At 44.4% G+C, this 24638-nt stretch overlaps 2 long non-coding RNA genes across 5 annotated transcripts in view; one reads left to right on the top strand and one right to left on the bottom strand.

The window, feature by feature from the left end:
- The window catches only part of LOC138647831 (uncharacterized), a 269076-nt gene that overhangs the window by 137091 nt on the left and 107347 nt on the right, over nt 1–24638 (bottom strand). For 2 of the 4 annotated variants that reach the window (XR_011315047.1, XR_011315048.1), the window contains exon 4: nt 897–1432. This is a non-coding gene — a long non-coding RNA (uncharacterized lncRNA). Of the gene's footprint in view, nt 1–741; nt 1433–24638 lie in introns of those variants that run through there. The other 2 variants (XR_011315046.1, XR_011315045.1) reach the window with 1 other exon arrangement.
- On the top strand, nt 17103–17606 carry LOC138647130 (uncharacterized). The gene is made up of 2 exons (XR_011314896.1): nt 17103–17153; nt 17480–17606. It is a non-coding gene; the product is annotated as an uncharacterized lncRNA (long non-coding RNA).

The raw sequence follows: 24638 nt of genomic DNA, 5'->3' as shown, positions 1-24638 counted from the left end.
GATAAAATAAATAAATTTGACTAAGCGGATGATACAGGGAGATGATATATATATGCTAATTATTGGCTTTTGATCACTTTGATTTTTTTTCTTTACGTGATCGCTGTTACTTATTGATCGTGTTCTCCAGGGTCTCAGCTACCACAGAAGCCCCGGAGATTTTCAGACACTGGGGGTGCTATACCCTTATTCCCGATTGCCTTTTTAAAACGTTCATGAGGGAATAAGGCCCCCTAAAGGCCGTCATTTTAATGCGTATCGGCAGTCGTTGAGGGGTTAAAGTGGAATTCATTATCTTATAAAGAGTCCATCAGGTTCTGCATAGGAATCAGTTGTTTCAACATAGGAAATTGCACAGTGCTATTTCGCACAACAAAAAAAGGTATGAACAGAGCCTAAAGTGTGACCTATAAAATAAGCAAGGGAAAAAAACACCTTACGGGATTTACAATGTCTGGTACTCTGGTGCAATTGTTGTAAGTTTGTAGTGTGCATATCGCACACTGTTATAATTCTGCAGACTACAAATCAAATAAAGTGACTATAGACTTTTCATTTTAGCCGGAACAACCCCTTTAAATCTCTTATCTCCAGGTGTCCCATGTTTCTAGTCTCTGCAAAATATGCTGGGCAGCAGATAAGGCAGTCAATGCGCAAAAGAATAGAACTTGTGAGAGAGGGGCATACAGGCAGCGAAAAATAAAGGCAATGTCTGGGAGGAGAAATAGGTAATGGTATTTGTAGTCCCTTTATATTGGTAATATCATGCACAGCAAGGCCTGACAGTCTCAAATCATAAATGCTGTACAGAGCTGTAAATAATACAAAAAATACTACCACTATCTACTATGGTTGCATCATCTCATCGCATTCAAAAGCAGGATATAGGTACTTACTTTCTGTATTTTTTTAGGCTTGGAAATCCCCTTTAAACATTGACACTTTTTCATAGTTCAAAAAAAGTATTATACAGTACGAGGATAAAGTTATAGAACGAGAGAGCGTGTCATTCCATAAGTAACAGGCTAGCAAATGTTTATCAATAGCTACATATTGGCACATAGAAGCAGCTAGGAATCCCAAATCGCTGCATGTAGAGTGTACTATTTTCTCCAGTTTGTCAGTTTGGTGTTTCCACTCGTAACACTGTGCAATTTTGTCTTTCAGAGAATTGCTGATCCTTGCATGGTGGCTGAAAAGGACTGTATAACAAACACCGAGAAAGACTAGTCTGTTGACCAAGAAACAGGATTAGTTACTGTATATGAAAAAGCATGGCATCCGTTTACGTATTCTTGGGTATGTTTTAACACAATTGCAAGTTCCGGATACATTTGTAAAATTCATGTTTTCAAAATGTTCCAGGGTCATACGATGATTGATGTTCTGGAACCAGCAGTCCCACATTGTCCAGAACAGGTTTTCTTGCTCTCTGTAAAGAAGTGAACAAGGAACACATTATAAATACTTTAATATGTGAAAATAACTTCATATCTGCTATTCTAGACAGAAATACTGTAGATCTTTACTTAGAACTAAAAGTAAAGACCCAACAATTGAAGTTCAGCTGGTTTATATTTGCATTTGAAGCTCTTTTATCTGTTCCATAGTAGGAATGTGTGGCAGCTGTGGGACAGTCAGGACACATGGATGGAGAGTCCTACAAACAGGCTGTCCATGCATGTGCTATGACTGTCACACAGTCGCGACATATGCAGCTGCAGAGCCGAACAGCTGATCAGTTGGAGCGATCCAGGAAGCCAGGTTCCCTCTGCAGCTTATTCGGTAAGCACTATAGCTTACCGAGTAAGCAAGGACCTGAGCAAATTCGCTCAACTCTACTTATGGGGTCAATCATATATGAAGCATCTTATGGGGCCACTTATATAAAGAGCATTATATGGGGCCCATCATATACTGTATGGAGCATTATATGGGGCTCATTATACTGTATGGAACATTATATGGGGTCCATTCTGTACGAAGCAATATATGGGACTCATTCTGTATGGAGCAGTATGTGGTGCCCATAATACTGTATGGAGCAATATATGGGCTCATTATTTTGTATGGAGCACTATGTGGTGCCCATAATACTGTATGGAGAAATATATGGGTCTCATTCTGTATAGAACAATATATGGGACCGATTGTACTATATGGAGCAATATATGGGACTCATACTGTATGGAGCAATATATTGGGCCCATTATTCTGTATGGAACAATATTTGGGACTCATTATTCTGTATGGAGTGCTATGTGGTGCCCATAATACTGTATGGAGGACTAGACTTTCTGAGCTATTGATATCAATCATGTAATGTTAGAACTAAGTGAAATTGTTGGCATTGTACTATACCTTTATATTTCTCTGCTATATCAGTGCATCATGAATTGTGGTATGTGTTAAAGGGACCCCAATGACACACTTTCACTCGGGGCCCACAAAAACCTGGAGCCAGCCCTGTCTATAAAGCCCACCAACATCACTGAGGAGTTGGAGGGTCACCTGCATAATCATAAGATCACAGGCTGCTACCGTAGTGGTTATGGGAGAATTTACCTACCCAGATATTAACAGGTGCTGTGGGTCTGCTTCAATTGCAAAGTTGAGTAAACACCCAAGATTCTTCCAGGATAATTGTATTGTCCAGTTTGTCAGACGACAAGAGATAATGCTCTGTTGGATTTGGTTGGCTAACACGGTACAATTATATATTTTTCCGAGTTGGATCTAGTAATTTCTAGCAATACAGAGCTCATTGGAAATGTCACTGTTCTAAAAAAAAAAAATATACAGTGGACCAAGCGGTACAACTGACCATATAATTTCATTTTGCTTAAACCTTATTCGAGTGGGGATGGCAGAAACACTAATGTCCTGATTTATCAATATTGGCATTGTTCACATCTGTCTTAACGATGGGATGTGGTAGAATCAAATCGTACACAAGTCATTGACTCTAATAAGATTTTTGGTTTGAGGTAGGCAACAATTCATAATGTACATGAGCGAATGTTGCCATGCCTTGTCCAAAACCTGCCCATTTTGACTGAGCTGGTTGCACAGCATTGCATAGAGGAAAAATTCTGAGAGATTTTTACCCCTTAATGACTACCAATACGCCTTTGAACTGCGGCAATTAATGGTACTTATTCCTCGGTGCCGCTTTTCAACGGCACTGAGAAATAAGTGTCTAGCACCCCCCAGCATCAGAATTTATCCGGGGTGTCTGCTACAGGGGGTAGCTGTGATCCCAGAGAACATGATTCGGGTCGTTTTTTACCGACCCCAGGGTTGCGGTCACTGTTAATAACGGAATAAAAGTGATCACAAAAAAAAAAAAATCAGATTACCCATTTAATTTCTCTCTCCTCTGATGTGATCACACATCAAATGAGAGAAATCGGGTCCCCCTATCCTCCCCCCAGTACCTCCGGAGTTCCTGCATTTTCCCTGCCACCGGCATCTTCTTCCAGGAAGAACATGTCGGGCGCATGCGCAGTGCGCCCGCCGAGATCTGCCGGCCGGCACCTATTGGTTCATTTTGATCAAAGTGATTGACCTACAACAGCGATCAAAAATAAAAAAAATTGTAAATCAAACGCCACCTTTAACACCCCCTTAGGTAAAAATAAAATAAAAAAAATATATTTATTTCCAGTTTTTTCCATTATAGTTAGGGTGGGGCTAGGGTTAGGCTAAAGTTAGGGTGGGTTGGGCTTAAGTAGGGGTTGGGCTAGGGTTGTGGTTGGGATTATGGTTAGGGTTGGGATTAGGGTTAGGGGTGTGTTAGGGTTAGGTTTGTGGTTAGGGTTATGGTTGGGATTAGGGGTGTGTTTAGGTTAGGCTTGGAGTTAGAATTGGGGGGTTTCCACTGTTTAGGTACATCAGGGGGTCTCTAAACACGACATGGCACCACCATAGTTTCTGGCCAATTATGCGTTCAAAAGGTCAAACTGGGCTCCCTCACTTCTGAGCCCTGCCAAGCACCCAAACTGTGGCTTTCCCCCACATATGAGGTAGCGGCATACTCAGAAGAAATTGCACAACAAATTGTGTCTTCCATTTTTTCCTGATACCCTTGTGAAAATAAAAAAAAATTGGTTCCAAAGCAAATTTTTTGTGAAAATAGTAAAATGTTATTTTTTTCCTTCCACATTGTTTAGTTCTCGTGAAGCACCCGAAGGGTTAATAAACTTCTTGAATGTGGTTTTGCGCACCTTGAGGGGTGCAGTTTTTAGACTTTTGGGTATTTTCTGTTATATTGAACCCAGAACTCACTTCAAATGTGAGGTGGTCCCTAAAAAAAAAATGGTTTTGCAAATTTGTTTGGAAAAATTAGATATTGCTGCTCAACTTTTAACCCTTATAACATCCTAAGGAAAAAAATTATGTTCCTAAAATTGTGCTGATGTAAACTTGACATGTGGAAAATGTTATTTATTAACTATTTTGTGTGACACCACTCTGATTTAAAGGGAACCTGTCACCCCCAAAATTGACGGTGAGCTAAGCCCACCGGTATCAGGGGCTTATCTACAGCCAGAGCGTGAAGATAAGGGGATGTTATCTGATGAAGATAGGAGGCGCCGGACTGGACCGCGACACCCATCGGACCGGACTGGGACCACCCTGAGTGAGTATAATATAACCTCTTTTTCTCATCTTTTAGGATACATCGGGGGCTTATCTACAGCATTACAGAATGCTATAGATAAGCCCCTGATGCCGGTGGGCTTACCTCACCCTCGATTTTGGGGGTGACCGGTTCCCTTTAAGTGTACAAACATTAAAACTTTGAAAATTGCAACATTTTCTAAATTTTTGCCAAATTTTAGTTTTTTCATAAATAATTGCTAAAAGTTACCTGTATATACTCGAGTATAAGCCGACCGGAGTATAAGCCGACCCCCCTAATTTTGCCACAAAAAACTAGGAAAACTTAATGACTCGAGTATAAGCCTAGGGTGGAAAATGCAGCAGCTACTGGTAAATTTCAAAAATAAAAATAGATACCAATAAAAGTACAATTAATTGAGACATCAGTAGGCTAAGTGTTTTTGAATATCCATATTGAATCAGGAGCCCCATATAGTGCTCCATACAGTTCATGATGGCCCCATAAGATGCTCCATACAAAATATGCCCCATATAATGCTCCAGTTTATGGACTCCATAAGATGCTCCATATTAAAATATGCCCCATGTAATGCTGCGCAAATGCGGAATATGGCCCCATAAGATGCTCCATAGAAATATTTGCCCCATATAATGCTGCACATGGCCCCATACAGATATTTGCCCCATATAATGCTGCACATTATTATTATTATTATTTATTATTACAGCGCCATTTATTCCATGGCGCTTTACATGTGAGGAGGGGTATACATAATAAAAACAGGTACAATAATCTTGAACAATACAAGTCACAACTGGTACAGGAGGAGAGAGGACCCTGCCCGCGAGGGCTCACAATCTACAAGGGATGGGTGAGGATACAGTAGGTGAGGATAGAGCTGGTCGTGCAGTGGTTTGGTCGATCGGTGGTTACTGCAGGTTGTAGGTTTGCTGGAAGAGGTAGGTCTTCAGGTTCTTTTTAAAGGTTTCGATGGTAGGTGAGTCTGATATGTTGTGATAGAGAGTTCCAGAGTAGGGGTGATGCGCGAGAGAAATCTTGTATGCGATTGTGGGAAGGAGATCTTGTGAGGGTCGGAGGTTGCATGCAGGAAAGTACTGGGAGACTAGGTCACAGATGTATGGAGGAGACAGGTTGTGGATGGCTTTGTATGTCATGGTTAGGCTTTTGCACTGGAGTCTCTGGGTAATGGAGACCAATGAAGGGATTGACAGAGGGCATAGGCCGGGGAATAGCAGGGGGATAGGTGGATTAATCGGGCAGCAGAGTTTAGAATAGATTGGAGGGATGTTAGAGGGGAGGCCACAGAGCAGGAGGTTACAGTACTCGAGGCGGGAGATGATGAGGGCATGGACTAGGGGTTTTGCAGATTCTTGGTTTAGGAATGTACGTGTGTTTGTATGCATATGACAGTGCGGCAAATGCCGCTTCTGATCGGCAGTGAAACCCCGCCGGTCAGAGAGCCACGGTTCCCACACTGTCAAAAGACAGTGTGAATGCGCAGCTGTGATCAGAGGTATAAAGTGTACCTCTGGTCACTGGCATCAGCTGATGGGACTACAGCTCACATCATCCGACACCTGCTGCCGCTAATAACAGCGAGATCTGGAGCGGAGGATGGGAGTATTAATCAACAGCTCCTGCGCTGTAAATAAATAATTAAAAAAAAATGGCTTGGGTTCCTTTGTATTTTTGATAACCAGCCAGGTAAAAGTCATAGCTGGGGGCTGCAACCCGTAGCAGTCATCTTCAGCAATGCTGGTTATCAAGAATAGATTGGTCCCCACACCTTATTTTTTTAACTAAACAAATAATTAAAAATAAAACAACAATGAGTTCCCCCCCCCTCATTTTTGACAACTAGCCTTGCTAAAGCAGACAGCTGGGGGTTGGTATTCTCAGGCTCGTAAGGGGCCATGGATGTTGCCCCCTCCTAGCATTAAAATAGCAGCCTGGCTCTTCCCACTTGACCTATAGTGGTGGCAAGTGGGATTAATATTTGCGGGGTTGATGTCACCTTTAGGCTGCCGTCACACTAGCAGTATTTGGTCATTATTTTACATCAGTATTTCCAAGCCAAAACCAGGAGTGGGTGATAACTGCAGAAGTGGTGCATATGTTTCTATTATACTTTTCCTCTAATTGTTCAACTCCTGGTTTTGGCTTACAAATACTGATGTAAAATACTGACCAAATACTGCTAGTGTGATGGTAGCCTCACACTGTTCCAAATTATTATGCAAATTGGATTTAAGTGTCAGCCTCCAAACTCCTATCCCTTACTGCATCCTTTGGACTTTCTCAGTGGTCCTCCTCAGCCACCCACACAGACGGACACACATTAGACCTTGTCTTCACCCGTTTCTCCTCCCTATCTAACTTCACAACCTCCACTCTCCCTCTATCTGAACACCATTTACTCACTTTCTCATCCCTGTCCTCCTCACCTGTCACCCATGTCCAGCAACATGCGCACCCATGCAGTAACCTCACACACCTAGACACCCACACACACTCTGACTATCCTACCACTAGCATCCATATCCTCACTCCACGACACAGATACTGCCACTGATTTCTACAATGCCACTCTTGCATCAGCTATCAACATGGTCGCCCCGTAATGAGTAGCAGAGTGCGACAAACCAATAGACAACCCTGGCACAATAACACCACTAAAAAGCTTCGGCAAGTATCCAGAATTGCAGAACGGCATTGGAAGAAAACACATTCGCAAGACGACTTCACTGCACTCAAACAAGCAACACTCGCATTCAAATCAGCTCTCACCTCTGCTAAACAGGCATACTTCACAATCCTCGTATCTTCCTTATCCCAAAACCCCAAACAGTTGTTCAACACTTTTAACTCCCTGCTCTGCCCACCACTGCCCCCTCCGAGTTCCCTAATCGTTGCCGAGGACTTTGCCACGCACTTCAAAAATAAGATCGACCAAACAAGGCAAATCTTTGTCGTCAAACAACCACAACCCCTTTGTATACCAGACCAATGCCCAAACCCCATAACTTTCCTCTCCAAAATCACTGAAGGAGAGCTTGCTCATCTTCTCTCCAAATCACACCTCACCACTTGTGCACTTGACCCCATCCCATCCCACCTCCTACCAACCTTACCACACTAATCCCATTCCCAACCCATCTCTTCAACCTATTTCTAACTTCTGGTACCTTCCCCACTGCTTTCACACATGCCACAATCACACCTATCCTCAAAAAGCCATCCCTTGACCCAAGCGCTATGTCCAACTATCGCCCCATATCTTTGCTCCCATTTGCATCCAAACTCCTTGAGCAGCACGTCCATGCTGAACTTTCCTCTCACTTTGAATCTAATTCTCTCTTCGACAACGTACAATCTGGCTTCCGTCCCCACCATTCCACTGAGACTGCCCTGACCAAAATTACTGACTTACTTACAGCAAAAGCTAACAAACAATCCTCTATACTCCTACTTCTAGACCTGTCCTCTGCCTTCGACACAGTTGACCACTGCCTCCTACTACAGATCCTCTCTTCCTTTGGAGTCAAAGACCTCGCCAAATCTTGGATCTCCTCATACCTTACCAACCGCACATTTAGCATTTCCTACTCCCATACTACCTCTTCCTGTCTGTTGGCGTCCCTCAAGGCTCTGTCCTTGGGCCCTTACTCTTCTCAATCTATACACTCGGCCTGGGACAACTCATAAGGTCCTATGGCTTCCAGTGTTAAGGGGAGAATGTATGGCATATGAAGATATGGCATATGAAGATATACTGAAATCAAACTTATATGGACACTTTGCTTAGTATTAGATTCATGTCACTTTAAGGTTTTTTGATCCACTGTTATAAGACTTAATTATGTTTATTATTCCATCCCAGGATGTGCCAAGATATGTCTAGATGGACTTTGTAATTCCACTAGTGTTATCAAGAGTACATACACCTGTACGTAGGGAGATCAACTCCCCAAAATTCATAAATCCCTCACGAATCCCCCGGGCCGCCCCATAGTCGCATCAACAGACTCCATCCTAGCACCTCTGTCCATTTTTTTAGAAAAGTATCTGACCCCATTGATTAAAAATACAAAATCTTTTATCCTGGATACAGGCCACTTTATCAGGACAATCAAGCAGTTTTCCACGGTCACATCACATTGCCTTTTGACTACTCTTGATGTCAAGAGTTTATACACATCCATCAAGCACGAACTAGGCTTGGAGGCGGTTGATAACCTACTACAGACCCTAGATCTTAGCCCACAATCCCAGCAGTTTATTTTAGACCTTCTCTCTGTAGTCCTCAAGGACAATTTTTTTATGTTTTGGGATCAGTTCTACCTTCAAACCTGCGGGACTGCCATGGGCTCTAACGTGGCGCCAGCATATGCGAACAACTATATGGACACATTCGAGAACAAACACATTTACAACAACACACTGTTCCGGAAACACTCTAAATGCTGGCTCCGATACATTGATGATGTGTTCTGCCTATGGGATGGAACACCAGATACTTTTTCTTCTTTTGTTTGCAGATCAACAACATCAGACCAGAGCTGCAGTTCACCCCTAGATGTGACATCCAGAAAATCCCATTTTTGGACACCCTGGTGACCAAAAATGACAAAGGGGGTTTGGACACGGATATTTTTGTAAAACCCAGACTCTAATAATTTACTTCTTTTCACAAGCTGTCATCCTAGATCTACCCGTGAGAGTCTCCCACGCTCCCAATTCCTGAGGGTCACCAACATTGTCTCTGATACAGACTTGGTTCGTTCACGGTTGGACGACATGGCCCAAAAACTCAGGAGCAGGAAATACCCAGAAAAAATTCTTACAATGGAAAAACAGAGGGCACTTGAACGCCCTCCTTGCAGATCCCGCGTTTCTAAACCCGAACGGGTTCCTTTCGTACATACACATCACCCCATCATGCCATTGATCTATAAAACCATCAACAAACACTGGCCTCTCCTTTCAGAAGCCTACCCACAAATAGCATCCTTTTAAACACATGCACTGATGTGCAAACGCAGACCTAGGAACTACAAAGACTCCCTGGTCAGGGCCGACATTGGCAGTCTCACTAAACAACCTATACAACAATTCCTGAGCTCGCAGCGAATGGGTACATTCCCATGCTTGAATTGCGCATGTTGTGCCAATGTAATTAGATCCAGTGAATTCCTACATCCGCACACAGGCAAGAGGTTTAAGATTAATGGCTTTTATACTTGTGAAACCAACTTTGTGGTGTACCTTATTAAATGCCTGTGTGGCCTCCTGTATATAGGGGAGACCACACAGCATGTGCGGGACAGAATTTCGAGCCACAAATCTACAATTAGACTGAAAAAAACTTGGCTCCCACTCCCACACCACTTTGCTCTGGCCAACCACTCCGTTTCCCAACTCCGCTACCAGGTGAAAGAAAGGGTAGAAAAACCCAGGCGTGGGGGTGATCACGTTAAACTTCTGAAGGAAAGAGAATCCTTTTGGATTTATACGCTACAGACCATGGCCCCCAAAGGCCTCAACAGGGAATTAGATTTGACCTTTTAGTTGAGTGGATTGTTCTATATGTAACTTTGATATGATGTAACTATATCTGCCGCAGGTTCTCCAGGTTTTCCGGTCAAGGTCGCCCCCATTTCTAACCTATGTCATTCTTTTTGTCTCCACCCTTCCTTCCCACATCAGACCTCTTGAGCAAGCGTTATAAGAAAAATATGTATTCGGTTTTCTTTTCCTCTATTCGGCTGATCTGGGTAAGTCCCGCTTATTTTCTCTTTTTAGTTTTTTCTTTTTTTAAAAAAATTTTTTTCCTCATTTTTCCTTTTTTTTTTTTTCTCTTATTTATTATTTTTTATATTTTTTTACTTTTCATTTGCTTTTTTGACATCCCCTTTTTTCATTATTTGTGTACTTGTTTTTTTCTTTTATCTTTTCCCTTTTGCTTTTTCCTTGTAGCTCTCTTGTTTTTCCTCGTTTGTTATTACTCCTCTTTTTCCTTTTTTTCTTAGTACATTCTTTCCAGTTTTGGTTTAGTCGTTTTTTATTCCTTTATTCTTAGTTTCATTTTTTTAATTTTTTTATTTTTTTTCCATTTTTTTTATTCTTTCATCTTTATTCTATTTTATTTTACTTTATTCTATTTTTTTTTTATTTATGTACAACTCTCTAATTTTTCCTCCCAACTAGAGGGAGTATATACCCCCATTTTAGCTTGCTTACCGAGATTAGGCATAACTCTGCTTGCCTTTTTTTTAACCAATAAGTTTTTATTGAGAAATTGCATATTAACCATACAACAGTGAACTTCGGGAATAGGAGGGGGAGGAAGGGAGGGGAGGGCAATCAGAGAGGGAAGAGGGATGGGGTGACAAATCCAGTACAAAAAGCATGAAGACCACAACATAATCAGTACAAAATACACAGTCACAGTGTCAAGTACAGCAAGAAAAAGGAGATTGATGAAATATACCATTTAAATGAGGGTAAGAGCAGATTGGGAGATGTGTACGGAGGACACCCAGGGGTCCCACCATGAGAGGACCCTAGCTCTCCTCGCCAAACCCTGAGCCATAATAACCTCATAACAGAAGTGTAAGTCGATTTTGGCGATCAGTTCGGCTCTGGAAGGGAGATCTGAGGACCTCCAATGTTTCGCAATGCATTGTCTGGCGGCAACTAGGACATTAGAGACAATGGGCCGGAGAGGGGAGGGAAGATCGATGAGGGAAATGCCCAGGACAGCAAGTTGACCACTCAGCGCCAGGGGGAGACGAGTCAGGTCGGTAATCAGTGCCTCCACCTCGCTCCAGAAAGCCTGAATCCGCGGGCACGACCACCAAACATGGGACGAGGATCCCAAGGCGCCACACCCCTTCCAACAGAGAGGGGAGGAGGACGGGGAAAACCTCACCAAACGGACGGGGGTAATGTACCAATGTAGTTGTATCTTTTTCACCTGTTCCAAGTGACTAATACAAGAGGAGAATTTAGAGGGATGTATCATTGCAAACTGCCAATCCTCCAGAGAGGCCTCAAAACCCAGCGAAGACTCCCAGGAAGTCATAAATTGAAATTTGTCAGTGGAACCATCGGATATGAGGGCTTTGTAGATAATGGATATGCCATGGGGCAATATAGTGGCTGGTCTGAAGAACCTATGAGCTGGGTCCTCTGTTAAAGGCGGGGGCGCTCCGAACGACCGACGTGACCTGAGAAAGCTACGGAGCTGAAGATATTGGAAAAGGTCATTGATGTTCAGGGAGAATCTCCCTGAGAGGTCCTCGAATGACAGAAGACCATCTGAGCCAAATAGGTCCGCCACCCGGAGCACCCCACGACTTCTCCAGGAGGAAAGAGAAATGTGTCCGATAGCATACTCCAGAGCCTGCAAAGAGACATAATCATACATGAACCCCAAATGGGAGTAGCTAAGCAGCGCCCAGAGTTTAGCAGCATTCCTGATAGAGCGGAGACAAGGGCCCACAAGAGGGACCCGAAGCAGCTGAAGTTCTAAGAGTAGTTTAAGCGAGTTCTGGGGGGCAAAGTGGGACTCAATAAGGAACCAGGGCAAGCATGAGTTCCCCTCCCACCATATTTTAAGGGGCTCAAGGTTTGCCGACCTATAGTAAGACTGTACCGCAGGAGCGCCCAGCCCACCCATAGAGTACGGTAGGGACATAATCCGACGCCTGACCCTGTGTGGCTTCTTGTTCCAAATAAACCGATCTATAAGCGATTGGAAAGCTGAGATAAACTTCGCGGGGATAGAAAGGGGGAGGCAACAGAAGAGATACATAATCTTAGGTAGGAATAGCATTTTAGCAGTTTGTATACGGGCCATCCATGAGAGCGGCGCATTCGATAAATGATCTATGCCCTTCCTGACCTCCGCAAGGGTTTCCTCACAGTTAGCGCGAACTATATTGTCTAACCTTGTTATCTTAATACCTAGGTACGTGAAGCCCAGGGTAGCCCAAATAAACGCGTATTGTGATTGAATTTGGATCTGGAGGGGAACCGGGAGGAAAAGGGGAAAGATTGTGGATTTGGTCAAATTAAGTTTGTAGTATGAGACCGCCGAAAATTCTGTTAAAATGGAGGTAAACGCGTTCAACGAAGTTAAAGGTGAGGTGCAGGTTAATACCACATCATCGGCATAAAGACCAATTTTATGTTCAGTTCCCCCCACCACAATTCCCTTTATGTCCGCGCTTTGCCTGACCATTGCAGCCAAGGGCTCCATGACCAGAGCAAAGATGATAGGGGAGAGGGGGCAGCCCTGACGCGTACCATTCCGAATGGGGAATGTTCGAGACCCAAAACCCGCCGATCGAACCGACGCACAGGGGTTGGAATAAAGTGCCATAACCGCTCTACCAATTTGCCCAATAAGCCCAAACTTTTCCAGTATGAGTTCAATATATCCCCAGTGCACCCTGTCGAACGCTTTTTCAGCATCTAGCGACAGAAATACACTGGGGAGGCCACCCACCTCCACCACATCCAAAAGATCCATCAGGCGCCTGGTGCCATCCCTGGTCTGTCTGCCCGGGACAAACCCAACTTGGTCTGGGTGAATGAGGCCAGGGAGCACCGAGAATAATCTGTTGGCCCAGATTTTTGCGTAAATCTTCACGTCGCAGTTTAAGAGTGCTATCGGGCGGAAGTTCCCCGGAGATGTTGGGGGTTTCCCTTGTTTGGGGAGAGTCACTATGGAGGCCTCCAACCCCTCAGCCCTAATACTGCCTGTCGACAACCAATTATTAAAAAGGCGCAAAAGATAAGGGGAGAGGACAGGAAAGAACTGGGCATAGTAAAGAAAAGCCATCTGGCCCAGGGGAGGACCCCTTATTAGCCTCTCTGACAATCTGCGAGAGCTCAGACTCGACAATGGGGGAGTTTAGGAAAGAGAGCTGCTCCGGATTGGCCGAGGGGAGATTAACCTTCTCCAAGAATGCTAAAATTGACTCCCGCGAAGGCTGGCGAATCCCTGGGTCAGACCCGAGGTCATAGAGAGAGGAATAGTAAGATGCAAATTCCTCAGCAATATGAATAGGGTTGCACACCCGGGAACCGTCAGGCCTGAGCAAGAATGGGATCTTGGATTGAGTCTCTCTCCTCCTAATACGTCTAGCCAGAACAGCGCCCGCTCGGTTCCCCATTGCATAAAATTTAGCTCTAGTTTTCCTCAGAGTCTTCTCAGCTTTATGGAGGAGCAGGTTGCAGACATGCATGCGAGCTGCAGAGAGATCAGAGAAAAGCGCAGGAGTAGGGGATATTTTGTGAGCCGTCTCGAGGTGGGTTAAATCATCCAGGGCAGATTGGAGAGCTGCATTATACTTTCTTTTGGCCGTTGCCGCCATCTTGATGAGGCAACCCCTGATTACTGCCTTGTGGGCAAACCAAAGGGTGTCGTCACGTATGTCGGGGGTATCATTGGAAGCGAAAAATTCCCGCAAAGCCTCCTCAATACCCTGGGAGTTAGATTGGTCAGCAAGGAGATGGGCGTTGAGACGCCAGTGTGCGGGAGGCCTGATGGCCAAGGGGTCTTTTAGAGTAAGGGACACGGGGGCATGATCCGACCATGTGATACTGCCTATATCTGCCGATATGCAATGAGGAAGAGCCACGTCATTCACCAGCACAAAATCAATCCTGCTGTAGGAGCCGTGCCTGGGAGACAAGAACGTGTAGTCTCTCTCGCCGCAATGCAGATATCTCCAGATATCATGTAAGTTGAAAGAATTAGTTAAAGGACCTGCTTCGCATCTTGACAGGGAAGAGGCAGAGCAGTCCAAATCCCTAAACATTGGAGCATTGAAATCACCAGCAATCAGTTTATGACCATGTTGGATATCGTGTAGAATTTTGAAAACCCCCTCCAGAAACTTGAGCTGCCCTACATTAGGGGCATAGATCGAGGCAATGGTGTAGGGTGCGTTGTTAATAAGGCAGAGAACCACAATAAACCTCCCCAGCGGATCCGCAATAGAGCGAACCAGCTGGGAGGAGTTGGCCCTGCTAAAGAAAATGGCTACTCCCGCCTTTTTTGACGGGCCGTTAGCAAAAAATTGGTGCGAATATAAGCCTGAGTGCATTCTGGGATTGTCACATTCCAGCAAGTGTGTTTCCTGAAGGCACAAAATATCATGGCGGGATTTGCTCAACTGACGCCACACAACAGACCTCTTGCCCGGAGAGTTGAGACCATTAACATTAATTGAATACAACGAGATACTCATAATGATGTCATATAAACAGTTTTGCAGTTATCCGAACACCGATAACCTGTGTATGAGAGCATAAGACATGTGGCCAATAACCTAGAGCATACATGTGGGAAAACTGGAGGAAGGGGAGAACGAGAGGGGGGGACACAAACAAGACATACGACAGATAACAAGTAAACCAGTGGACCGAGGTCCATTCAGGGAAACCCTGAGTCCAAAAGGTGAGAATCAAAAAACAGTTCACCTATGGGGCAAACAAATGCTGCGGATACACTCGAAAGAGGGACCAGCGCAGCTTAAAAACGAGAAAAAAGAAAACAAAATAAATCCGTGCGTGAAAATAGCCAGGAACCATAGGTGCAGTGGGCTCAGGCCACCTCCCAGTCCGGAGTAATGCGGGCCCTGGAGCCTCCGCCACCTCCAGGCCTAGACAGGTTCACAGAGACCGGAGAATCAGGAGTTGAGAGTCCCCATTTGGAGAGAGCGGAAGCTGCGTGAGACGGCATCAGGCAGGTGGTGATCGATCCATCTTTGCGGATGAGGAGCTTGGTAGGAAACCCCCAGCGGTACTGGATGCCTTTCTCTCTGAGGATAGTAGTATAGGGGGGCAAAGGCCCTCCGAAGGGCCAGAGTACCCGGAGAGAGATCTGGGAAAACAGAGATGCGTGCAAATCTTTCAGGGAGGGTTGGATTCTTCCTTAGAGCCTGGAGAAAATCTTCCTTCATTTCGTAGAAGTGTATGCGTGCCAGCACGTCTCTTGGGACGGAGGGACCCAGGCCAGACGGTTTAGGGATCCTGTGCACACGGTCAATTATGATATCCTTTGGAGCAAACTGAGGGAGAGCTGCAGCTATAAAGTCCTGCAAAAATGGTTTCAAATCTCCTGCAGGGACAGATTCCTCAATGCCTCTGAGTTTGATGTTGTTTCTCCTGGACCTATCCTCCAGGTCCAGGGCTTTAGAGTGGGTATTAGTGGCCAGGGTTTGCAGGGTCTCATAAGCGTCCCAGAGCTCGTTATGGGAAGAGACCAGCTCCGCCATCTTGCATTCCAGGCGGTCCGTGCGATTACCCAACTCCACCACTTCCCCACTTAGTTCAGCCAGCATAGAGCGCATATCCTCTTGAATGGAGGTTCTGAGGTCTCCAAGTAGGCCCTTGAGGAGAGCAGCAGTTACCGGACCGTCAGCTGAATCCGACGCTACAGCGCCTGAATTTGACGCTGCTCCGCCTGAATGCAACGCTGCTCCGCCTGGATGCAACGCCGCATCACTTGATTGCGACGCTTGAGCGTTGCGAAGAGCGGGAAGGTCTGGGGGAGGACGGCGCCATCTTGGATTTTGGCGGTGGTTGTGGGGTGGTCGCAAAGAAATCAGGAATTCTCCTGGAGGGATCACGGGCGCCCGCTTTAGATTTCCCCATACACTCACCACCGCACCGGGAGCCGGTACCGATATCGCGGAGGTGAACGAGGACATTGAGGAGGTAGATATGGGCCGCTTTAAGGTTCCTGGCTGCGGAGCTCCCGCTCTGTGCAACCTACTCCATCGGCAGTTAGGCCACGCCCCCAACTCTGCTTGCTTTAAGCATACACAACTTCCTCTCTTCTCTTTTTCTTCATTACTATTTTTTATATTTTTTTATTCATATCTTTTTATTTTTTTCCTTTTTTCATCTTTTTCTTTCGCTGACTCTGGGACACTTCCATCTATACCTCCAATACACATACACCCAGTTCCCAGCCTCTTGTTCTCATGTTCTGTTTTCTCTTTATACACGCTCCCTAACTTCTCCCTTTACATACGCTCCCTTAGCCCTCCAAGCTGGTTACTTGGACTCCGCCCTAACCTGCAGTAGCTCTGCATATCTCCCTGAGCACACTACGCAGGCGCCGGACTATCACGCTGCTGGCATCTACTCTGTGGCCACAGCGCAGACTCAGTCTGAATACACAGCGTTCCTAGCCTCTTTCCCAGTCTGAGCCACTGCACAGACCCGGATATGACCGTATGGGTCTTGTGTATAAATACTCGCAGCCTTACACATTTGCTCCTACATCACCCACCAGGCGGACGTGCTTCCACACAACTCCACCAGAGCTGTTAATTGTTAAGTCTCTCTCCTCTTGCTTACAGTGGCTTACTTGTTTTACTGGTCATTTGCTTATTCCCTGCTGTTTTCTCTCCCTTCTCTCTACTTCCCCTTAGCCCTATGGGAACTCAGCTCTTTCTCCTCTCCTCTACCTCTTTGGCATAAGGTCAGTGCATTTCATCAGCGACCTGATCGCTGCACCTGGTTTTCCTGTTTTAGACTTATATATGTGCTCTATGTAACTGTTTCCCTGGAATAGCCTTGCTCCTACCTGCAAAAAATGGGGGACTCTCCACCCCTATGATAGGGTCTCCACAGCATGTTCTTGTAATTGTATGGGACAGAGTACTGTTGTTACAGCTGTCAATTAGTACCATTATTAATTTTGGACCTGATGTTATTGTAGTTTTTGTTATTGTTTTCCCTTTTTTTTCGGTTCTTTTTAATATATTACATGTACAGTTCACTTATATGTTTGTATCTGTTTTACAGTGAGGTTTTGATAAAGACCCGCTGGGGTCAAAACGCTACCCGAATTGAATAGTCCGCCACCCATTTACCTCCTAAAAAAGCACTTGGTGATGTTTATTGTTTGTGTTAATAAAGAAACTACACAGTGTGCTGAACTTTCAACCATTTGAGTGCGGCTGATTTTTCTTATACTTAGAATTGACAGTTGGCGCCCAACGTGGGGCTAGGAGAAAGTTCGAACCTGACCAGCCGCAAAGAAGACTTCCAATCTTGGACCGGACCACTCGAGGGTGGAGAAGTGCACCTCCTACTAGGTAAGAAAATCATTCATCTTACCTATAACCCTCCAGTGTTTCCGTGCTAAGATAAAGGTCAGTCGGCTGTCAGACTCGGACATAGTGACCGTTCTGACAAGTCCTAGCACCAAAAACCCACCCTGGTCAAGATTTCCTTAATTGTCTGCCTTATCTGTTTTTGCCTCTCTGCTTTGCTGTTTTGTTTGTTTGCATACGTGATTGTTTACCTCAGCCAGCCTGAAAAAGATAGGGAGACGTACTGAGCAATTTCACTGTCACTCTGGTTCCGGTCCTGTTCTCAGCTTGACCGATGGTCGCAGAAGTCTGAACTGTGTCTCTCTCGGGGCAAGTGGGAGTAACGGCTTGATTACTCTGAGTGATTTTACAACCTCTAAGTGGTTGGTGACTTTTTGCGAGTGCCCACCGGACATCACCTGGCTAAGGTGATGATGTTTTGGCTGCAGCATAAGTTCATAGGTTTTGTTCTATAAGGGTGGAAGGGTAATTACAATTACCGTATTGATGTGACTGAGTGATTGCTCTCTCCCTGTCTACCTAAAGTGTGTTTCGCCCAGGTATAGACTTTTTATTTCTACAAATCAGGCTGGCATATAGATTGATAAATTGTAAAAGTGTTTTGTTGTCAGGGATTCGCAGTATCTGACACCAGTGCTAGTTTAGGCTGTCCTTTGTCTGTTTGTATGGTTTGCTGGCAGGAGGCATACTAACACATGGTTGAAGTTTTGAATTCATTCTGTATATAAATGTGAGATTAGAGATTAATTAACCGGTTTTGTTTTGCATACTTTAGAATTGTAAAGTTAGTTGTTACAATGTGTTCATGTAGGAAGAGAATTCCTTGAATGGTAATTGCTTTCACTTGTACAGAGATCTCTGGTAGTGTGAGGTCCGAAGTCCATTGTTACTCTTTAGTTAATGTTTGACTAACGTCACCGAACTTTTCTGTGAGACGGTTTTGAAATGATTGTTGTTAAAGTGAAAGTGTTGTGGAAGCAGATATTCTAGCAATTTATCTGGCAGTTTTAGACTACGCGGAATTGTTAAATACCCCGGTGGTAATTGTTAGCTAACTTCCTATATCACTGAAGACCCCTTTCCTTTGACATAAGTAGCACATACAGCTTTCACAGTCACATATCCAACTGTTCAAAACCCTGTGGGAACTTGTCTCAAGAGATAGACACATATATCCCTCAGAGGGCACTAGAGAATACAGAGGTGATAGCAGGCAGCAAGGAAGGGCAGGTCATAGTGCACAGATAAGGAAAGACGTGAGAGCCAGGTAGCTGTGTGAATAAATGTGTGTGAAACAAGGTGATTGATATATGAGACTCCTTGCTCGGACTCTGCATGCCGTGTGAATGCATGCAAAGAATTTAAGAATAAAAATCCTGCTTGTATAAGGGAGTCCAATTAGGTGTGATCCTTGGTCAACTGGTACCAGGATAAAGCAACAGGAACGCTAATAAGTAAAACACATAGTCACATGTGTGAATGCGATAAGCTGAAACCAAGTATTTGTTATCCTTCTAACTGATATTTGGGGAGGCTGCAAGTGAAACAACTGTGCTAAATGCTCTGCGGATTTTGTGTGGGTTGTGCATGTTTTAGGAAGAGAACAGACGAGAATCGTGTTCTTTATGGTGAATGGCTATTGCACAAAGTGCTTCGGAAGACCTATCCACCACATATAAGATGGCCCAAGGAAAATTAGGTGGACATTTTGGTATGTGAATATCCGTACCCTTATAAGTGATTCTCATCTAAACCACTCTCCACGAGACCTGAATTACAATCCCGAATATATCCATCAGAGTCCAGACAGTCAGGTTTTTCACCCAAAACGCATGTATTAGAAACAGAGCTCCTAACTAAATACTGATGTTTCTGTCATATGGAAAATAGTACTAAAAATGGTGAACATCCGTTGAAATACGTTAATCTATATTGTACTGAAGGTTTTGCCTTTGTTTTGCTGGGAATTTTTGTATTTACATGGTTTATAGGGATTAGGATTACCTGGAATATTATAAAAGGCCGACCCCCAGCACATATTCTGTAAATGTCGTGCCCCGACTGTAAAGTGGGACTGATGCTGTAAAGTGGGACTCAGATTTCCTGAGTTAAAAGTGTTCCAACTTAACGTTCACGGGACCATTCTGTGGACCCCTGGAACATTGTTGAGGCAGATAGAGGACAATAATCTCTGGTATCCCAGTAACATACATAGTAACATAGTAACATAGTAACATAGTTAGTAAGGCCGAAAAAAGACATTTGTCCATCCAGTTCAGCCTATATTCCATCATAATAAATACCCAGATCTACGTCCTTCTACAGAACCTAATAATTGTATGATACAATATTGTTCTGCTCCAGGAAGACATCCAGGCCTCTCTTGAACCCCTCGACTGAGTTCGCCATCACCACCTCCTCAGGCAAGCAATTCCAGATTCTCACTGCCCTAACAGTAAAGAATCCTCTTCTATGTTGGTGGAAAAACCTTCTCTCCTCCAGACGCAAAGAATGCCCCCTTGTGCCCGTCACCTTCCTTGGTATAAACAGATCCTCAGCGAGATATTTGTATTGTCCCCTTATATACTTATACATGGTTATTAGATCGCCCCTCAGTCGTCTTTTTTCTAGACTAAATAATCCTAATTTCGCTAATCTATCTGGGTATTGTAGTTCTCCCATCCCCTTTATTAATTTTGTTGCCCTCCTTTGTACTCTCTCTAGTTCCATTATATCCTTCCTGAGCACCGGTGCCCAAAACTGGACACAGTACTCCATGTGCGGTCTAACTAGGGATTTGTACAGAGGCAGTATAATGCTCTCATCATGTGTATCCAGACCTCTTTTAATGCACCCCATGATCCTGTTTGCCTTGGCAGCTGCTGCCTGGCACTGGCTGCTCCAGGTAAGTTTATCATTAACTAGGATCCCCAAGTCCTTCTCCCTGTCAGATTTACCCAGTGGTTTCCCGTTCAGTGTGTAATGGTGATATTGATTCCCTCTTCCCATGTGTATAACCTTACATTTATCATTGTTAAACCTCATCTGCCACCTTTCAGCCCAAGTTTCCAACTTATCCAGATCCATCTGTAGCAGAATACTATCTTCTCTTGTATTAACTGCTTTACATAGTTTTGTATCATCTGCAAATATCGATATTTTACTGTGTAAACCTTCTACCAGATCATTAATGAATATGTTGAAGAGAACAGGTCCCAATACTGACCCCTGCGGTACCCCACTGGTCACAGCGACCCAGTTAGAGACTATACCATTTATAACCACCCTCTGCTTTCTATCACTAAGCCAGTTACTAACCCATTTACACACATTTTCCCCCAGACCAAGCATTCTCATTTTGTGTACCAACCTCTTGTGCGGCACGGTATCAAACGCTTTGGAAAAATCGAGATATACCACGTCCATTCAGGTGTCCCCGGAACAATGGGAAACCAGAAGATTATATCCAAATTGCAAAACATTTTGCTCTCCTCTGTGGGTTTAGAATGTAGAACTGTTTGTCTCTGTCACACGGATAGATGAGTAGAGAGTAATGTCATGTCGATTCAGAATGTATAAAATATGTCGGTAGGTGGAATCAAATGTATGGTTTTAAAGAATGCTCACTGTGAATTGGTAAAAAGATATTGTTGAAGGACACTGAAAGTGCTATTGTTGTTGAATTGAAAGCAAGAACTCCAGGAGTATTGAAAATCTATGTAAGATAAGACGCCCAGTAAAGTACGGAAACTTGGCACTGTGCCAACTGTCAAAAATTTGCACATAGGTACTATGTCCCAAGTACATGTTGCCCTATAAACAAAATGTTCTGTTTTTGCTTAGTTAAAAAGTTATTGAAGTTTCAAAATTTTTGGCTATGTGCCAGTAAAATTTTCTTTTTCTTGGTTTTTGAATCCAGCTACTCTCCAGCACTGAGGTAGTGGATTCAAAAGTGGGGGAGGAGTACTAGTAAACCACTGTGTTTTTGCAAATTGTACAGCCCTTATGGCTCAAGAAACTGCAGATTTCTCACATGTCTCTCGTGTACCTCTCATTAATCCAGATGTTGAGCTTTTTGTAGATGGTGCAAGAAGCATCGGAAAGGATGGACGGCTCTACACTGGGTATGCAGTGGTCACACAACATGAGGTAATAAAAGCAGAACCACTCCCTCCTCACGTGTCCACAAAAGAGGTGGAGTTGACGGCACTCATTGAGGCGCTTAGAGGGCCTGAGGGGAAACGATACATTAATGTGATGTCAAGATATCTTTTGGGAGTGACCCAATCCCACTTCTGAAACTAGGCATTCCTGTCAAACACTGGCACCTCATTAAACAGGTGATGGACTCACTACTGCTCCCGAAAGAGTTTGCCATAGTCAAGAAAGAGGCACACAGAAAGCTCACTACCGACAAGGCACAACCAAGGAGGACCTAGCAGCCAAGGAAGTTGCAAGAATGAGGCGACACGAGACCCCTGGGGCACCTCTACGGACCATGGTAAGCGCTGAGTATAACCAGCTGGCCTTAAGTATCTTGCAGGCTCTGACTCGGGGATCCACCGGGAAGGAGGCGAAGGTCTGGTTGCAGAGTGGTACTCGGGACCATGAAGGTTTGTGGAGGGTGGGACAGCGGGTGTGTCTGCCAAGATCTTTGTGCTCTGTGACGACCCAAGTGGCTCACAATCCAATGCACCGGTCCAAAGATACATGTGCCCTGGTAGATGAGAGGGTCACTCCTGGCTTCACAATGATCCCTACTGGATTCTACTCAGTCATGTTCCACATTGCACAACACAGATAGTATAGGCAATGCACCATGGACACATGCCCAAGCCTCTCTACCCATTTCAATGACTGCAAACTGACTTCATACAACTACCTCCAGGTAGGAATGTATGTGCTCGTGTGTGTTGATCTCTTCCCAGGGTGACCAGAAGCCTTCCAGATGCCAAAAAGCTACAACAGCAGGGAAGTAATACAAAATGTTATACAACTGAGGTCACACAGGAAAATGTCCCCTTCCAGGCAACCTCATAGCCGTGTCCAGAGTCATGGGAGAGACTGTTGCTTATGCAGACTAAGTTTATTGTTAAGTTAAATAAAACATGTGACTAAATTTGTTCTCAAGTTCCATCCATCCCAGATCCTGAGGACCTAGAAGGTGCCCACCAGATCCTGCTCGATGACAGATTCCTCATCACCAAGAGGTTTAACTGACGTACCCTCGAACCTAGAAATTGCAGCCCGTTCCAAGTCTGGTCTACTACCACAGCAGTCCATGGGTCCACGCTTCTCACTGCAAGGAGATGCCAGATCCAGAGTCCAGTGGCGGCTGCTACTCTTCACCCGTCTGACACTTATCCTTCACCTAGCTCAAGGGGTAGCCAGTCACTAAGGGGTAGTCAATCATGAGGAGGGTATAGTGACATTTTGGTATAATATCTTCACCCCAAGAGTAACATATCAATTTGACTATTGCCTCATAGTAAAATGCCCAGGCCCCATGGCACAGTTTGACATCTGGCTAAAGACACAATTCATCTGTGTCACCACTGCTGAAACAGAGGAAGGCTCAAACTGTGAGGATTGGTCACTTGTTGGGTGGCACACTGGTGAAAGTGACTGGGGATATCATCCAGTCCAGGCCCTGCAACGCAGAGACAAATGGGGAATCAGCCTATTAACCCTGTCCAAAGCCCCATTTAAAGGCCAGAGGGGCCTTCCAGATTCAATTCTCCACATCCCTGCCACTCAGTGCCCCAAAGAGGGATGCATAGTCCTGCACCTCACCATTGACAACCCCTCAGAGAATGACCAAGGGTCATATGTACTAGGTTCAAGTACTAAACTTGGGAGGGAGAATGGTGGCAACGGAAAAAAAAGGTAAATTTTGGCTAAGAAGCATAGATACCAGTGGGGGCACACAGGGGGTACCTGATAGATTCAAAGCCAGGAACGAGACAGCAGTTGGGCTTAAACCCACCATTCCCATAAATAAGAACATACAGTGGATAAACTACCTATACTATAATCAACAACAATCTATAGAATACACTGGGGATGCCATAAAGGCACTTATTGACCCATTAAGATTTCAATAACTATTCTATCTGTTTTAACTGTATTAGCCTTAATTCTCTACCCGCATAGCTACATGCCATAAGAAAATGATGTTGAGGACCATGGAAACCAAAGTGATGATGACCATACATGCTGATTTCAAAGATCCCCTATACGAAAGATGCTGCTGTGAAGCCATGAGAGGAATGCCATATTCACATCCCCCAGAATATGTCTGCCTGAAGCACACCGACGAGGGAAAGACCAGGATCTGACTTCCTCCTGTGCAAAGTCCGTTAGGAGGGGGTCCATCTACTAGAGATGGACCGTCTCGTATACACGGTGAAAATTAGCCAGGCTCCAGCATTTTTTTTCAGCTAGATAGGCCAGGAGGACGGATCGATAGGTTCGACGAGATTAGGGTTTTGATTTTGCATATCTCCAAAGGGGAAACTGTTAAGGGGAGAATGTATGGCATATGAAGATATACTGAAATCAAACTTATATGGACGCTTTGCTTAGTATTAGATTCATGTCACTTTAAGGTTTTCTGATCCACTGTTATAAGACTTAATTATGTTTATTATTCCATCCCAGGATGTGCCAAGATATGTCTAGATGGACTTTGTAATTCCACTAGTGTTATCAAGAGTAAATACACCTGTACGTAGGGAGATCAATTCCCAACAGACTGAAGATCAGTAGAATACATGCATAGACAGATGCCAACCTGACCTAGAACAGGTCATTAGGGTGATAACAGTACAGAATAAGCAACAAACAAT

This window comes from Ranitomeya imitator, chromosome 8, assembly GCF_032444005.1.
Source record: "Ranitomeya imitator isolate aRanImi1 chromosome 8, aRanImi1.pri, whole genome shotgun sequence".
Classification (NCBI taxonomy): Eukaryota; Metazoa; Chordata; class Amphibia; order Anura; family Dendrobatidae; genus Ranitomeya; species Ranitomeya imitator.
This window is presented reverse-complemented; position numbering and strand designations above follow the sequence as displayed.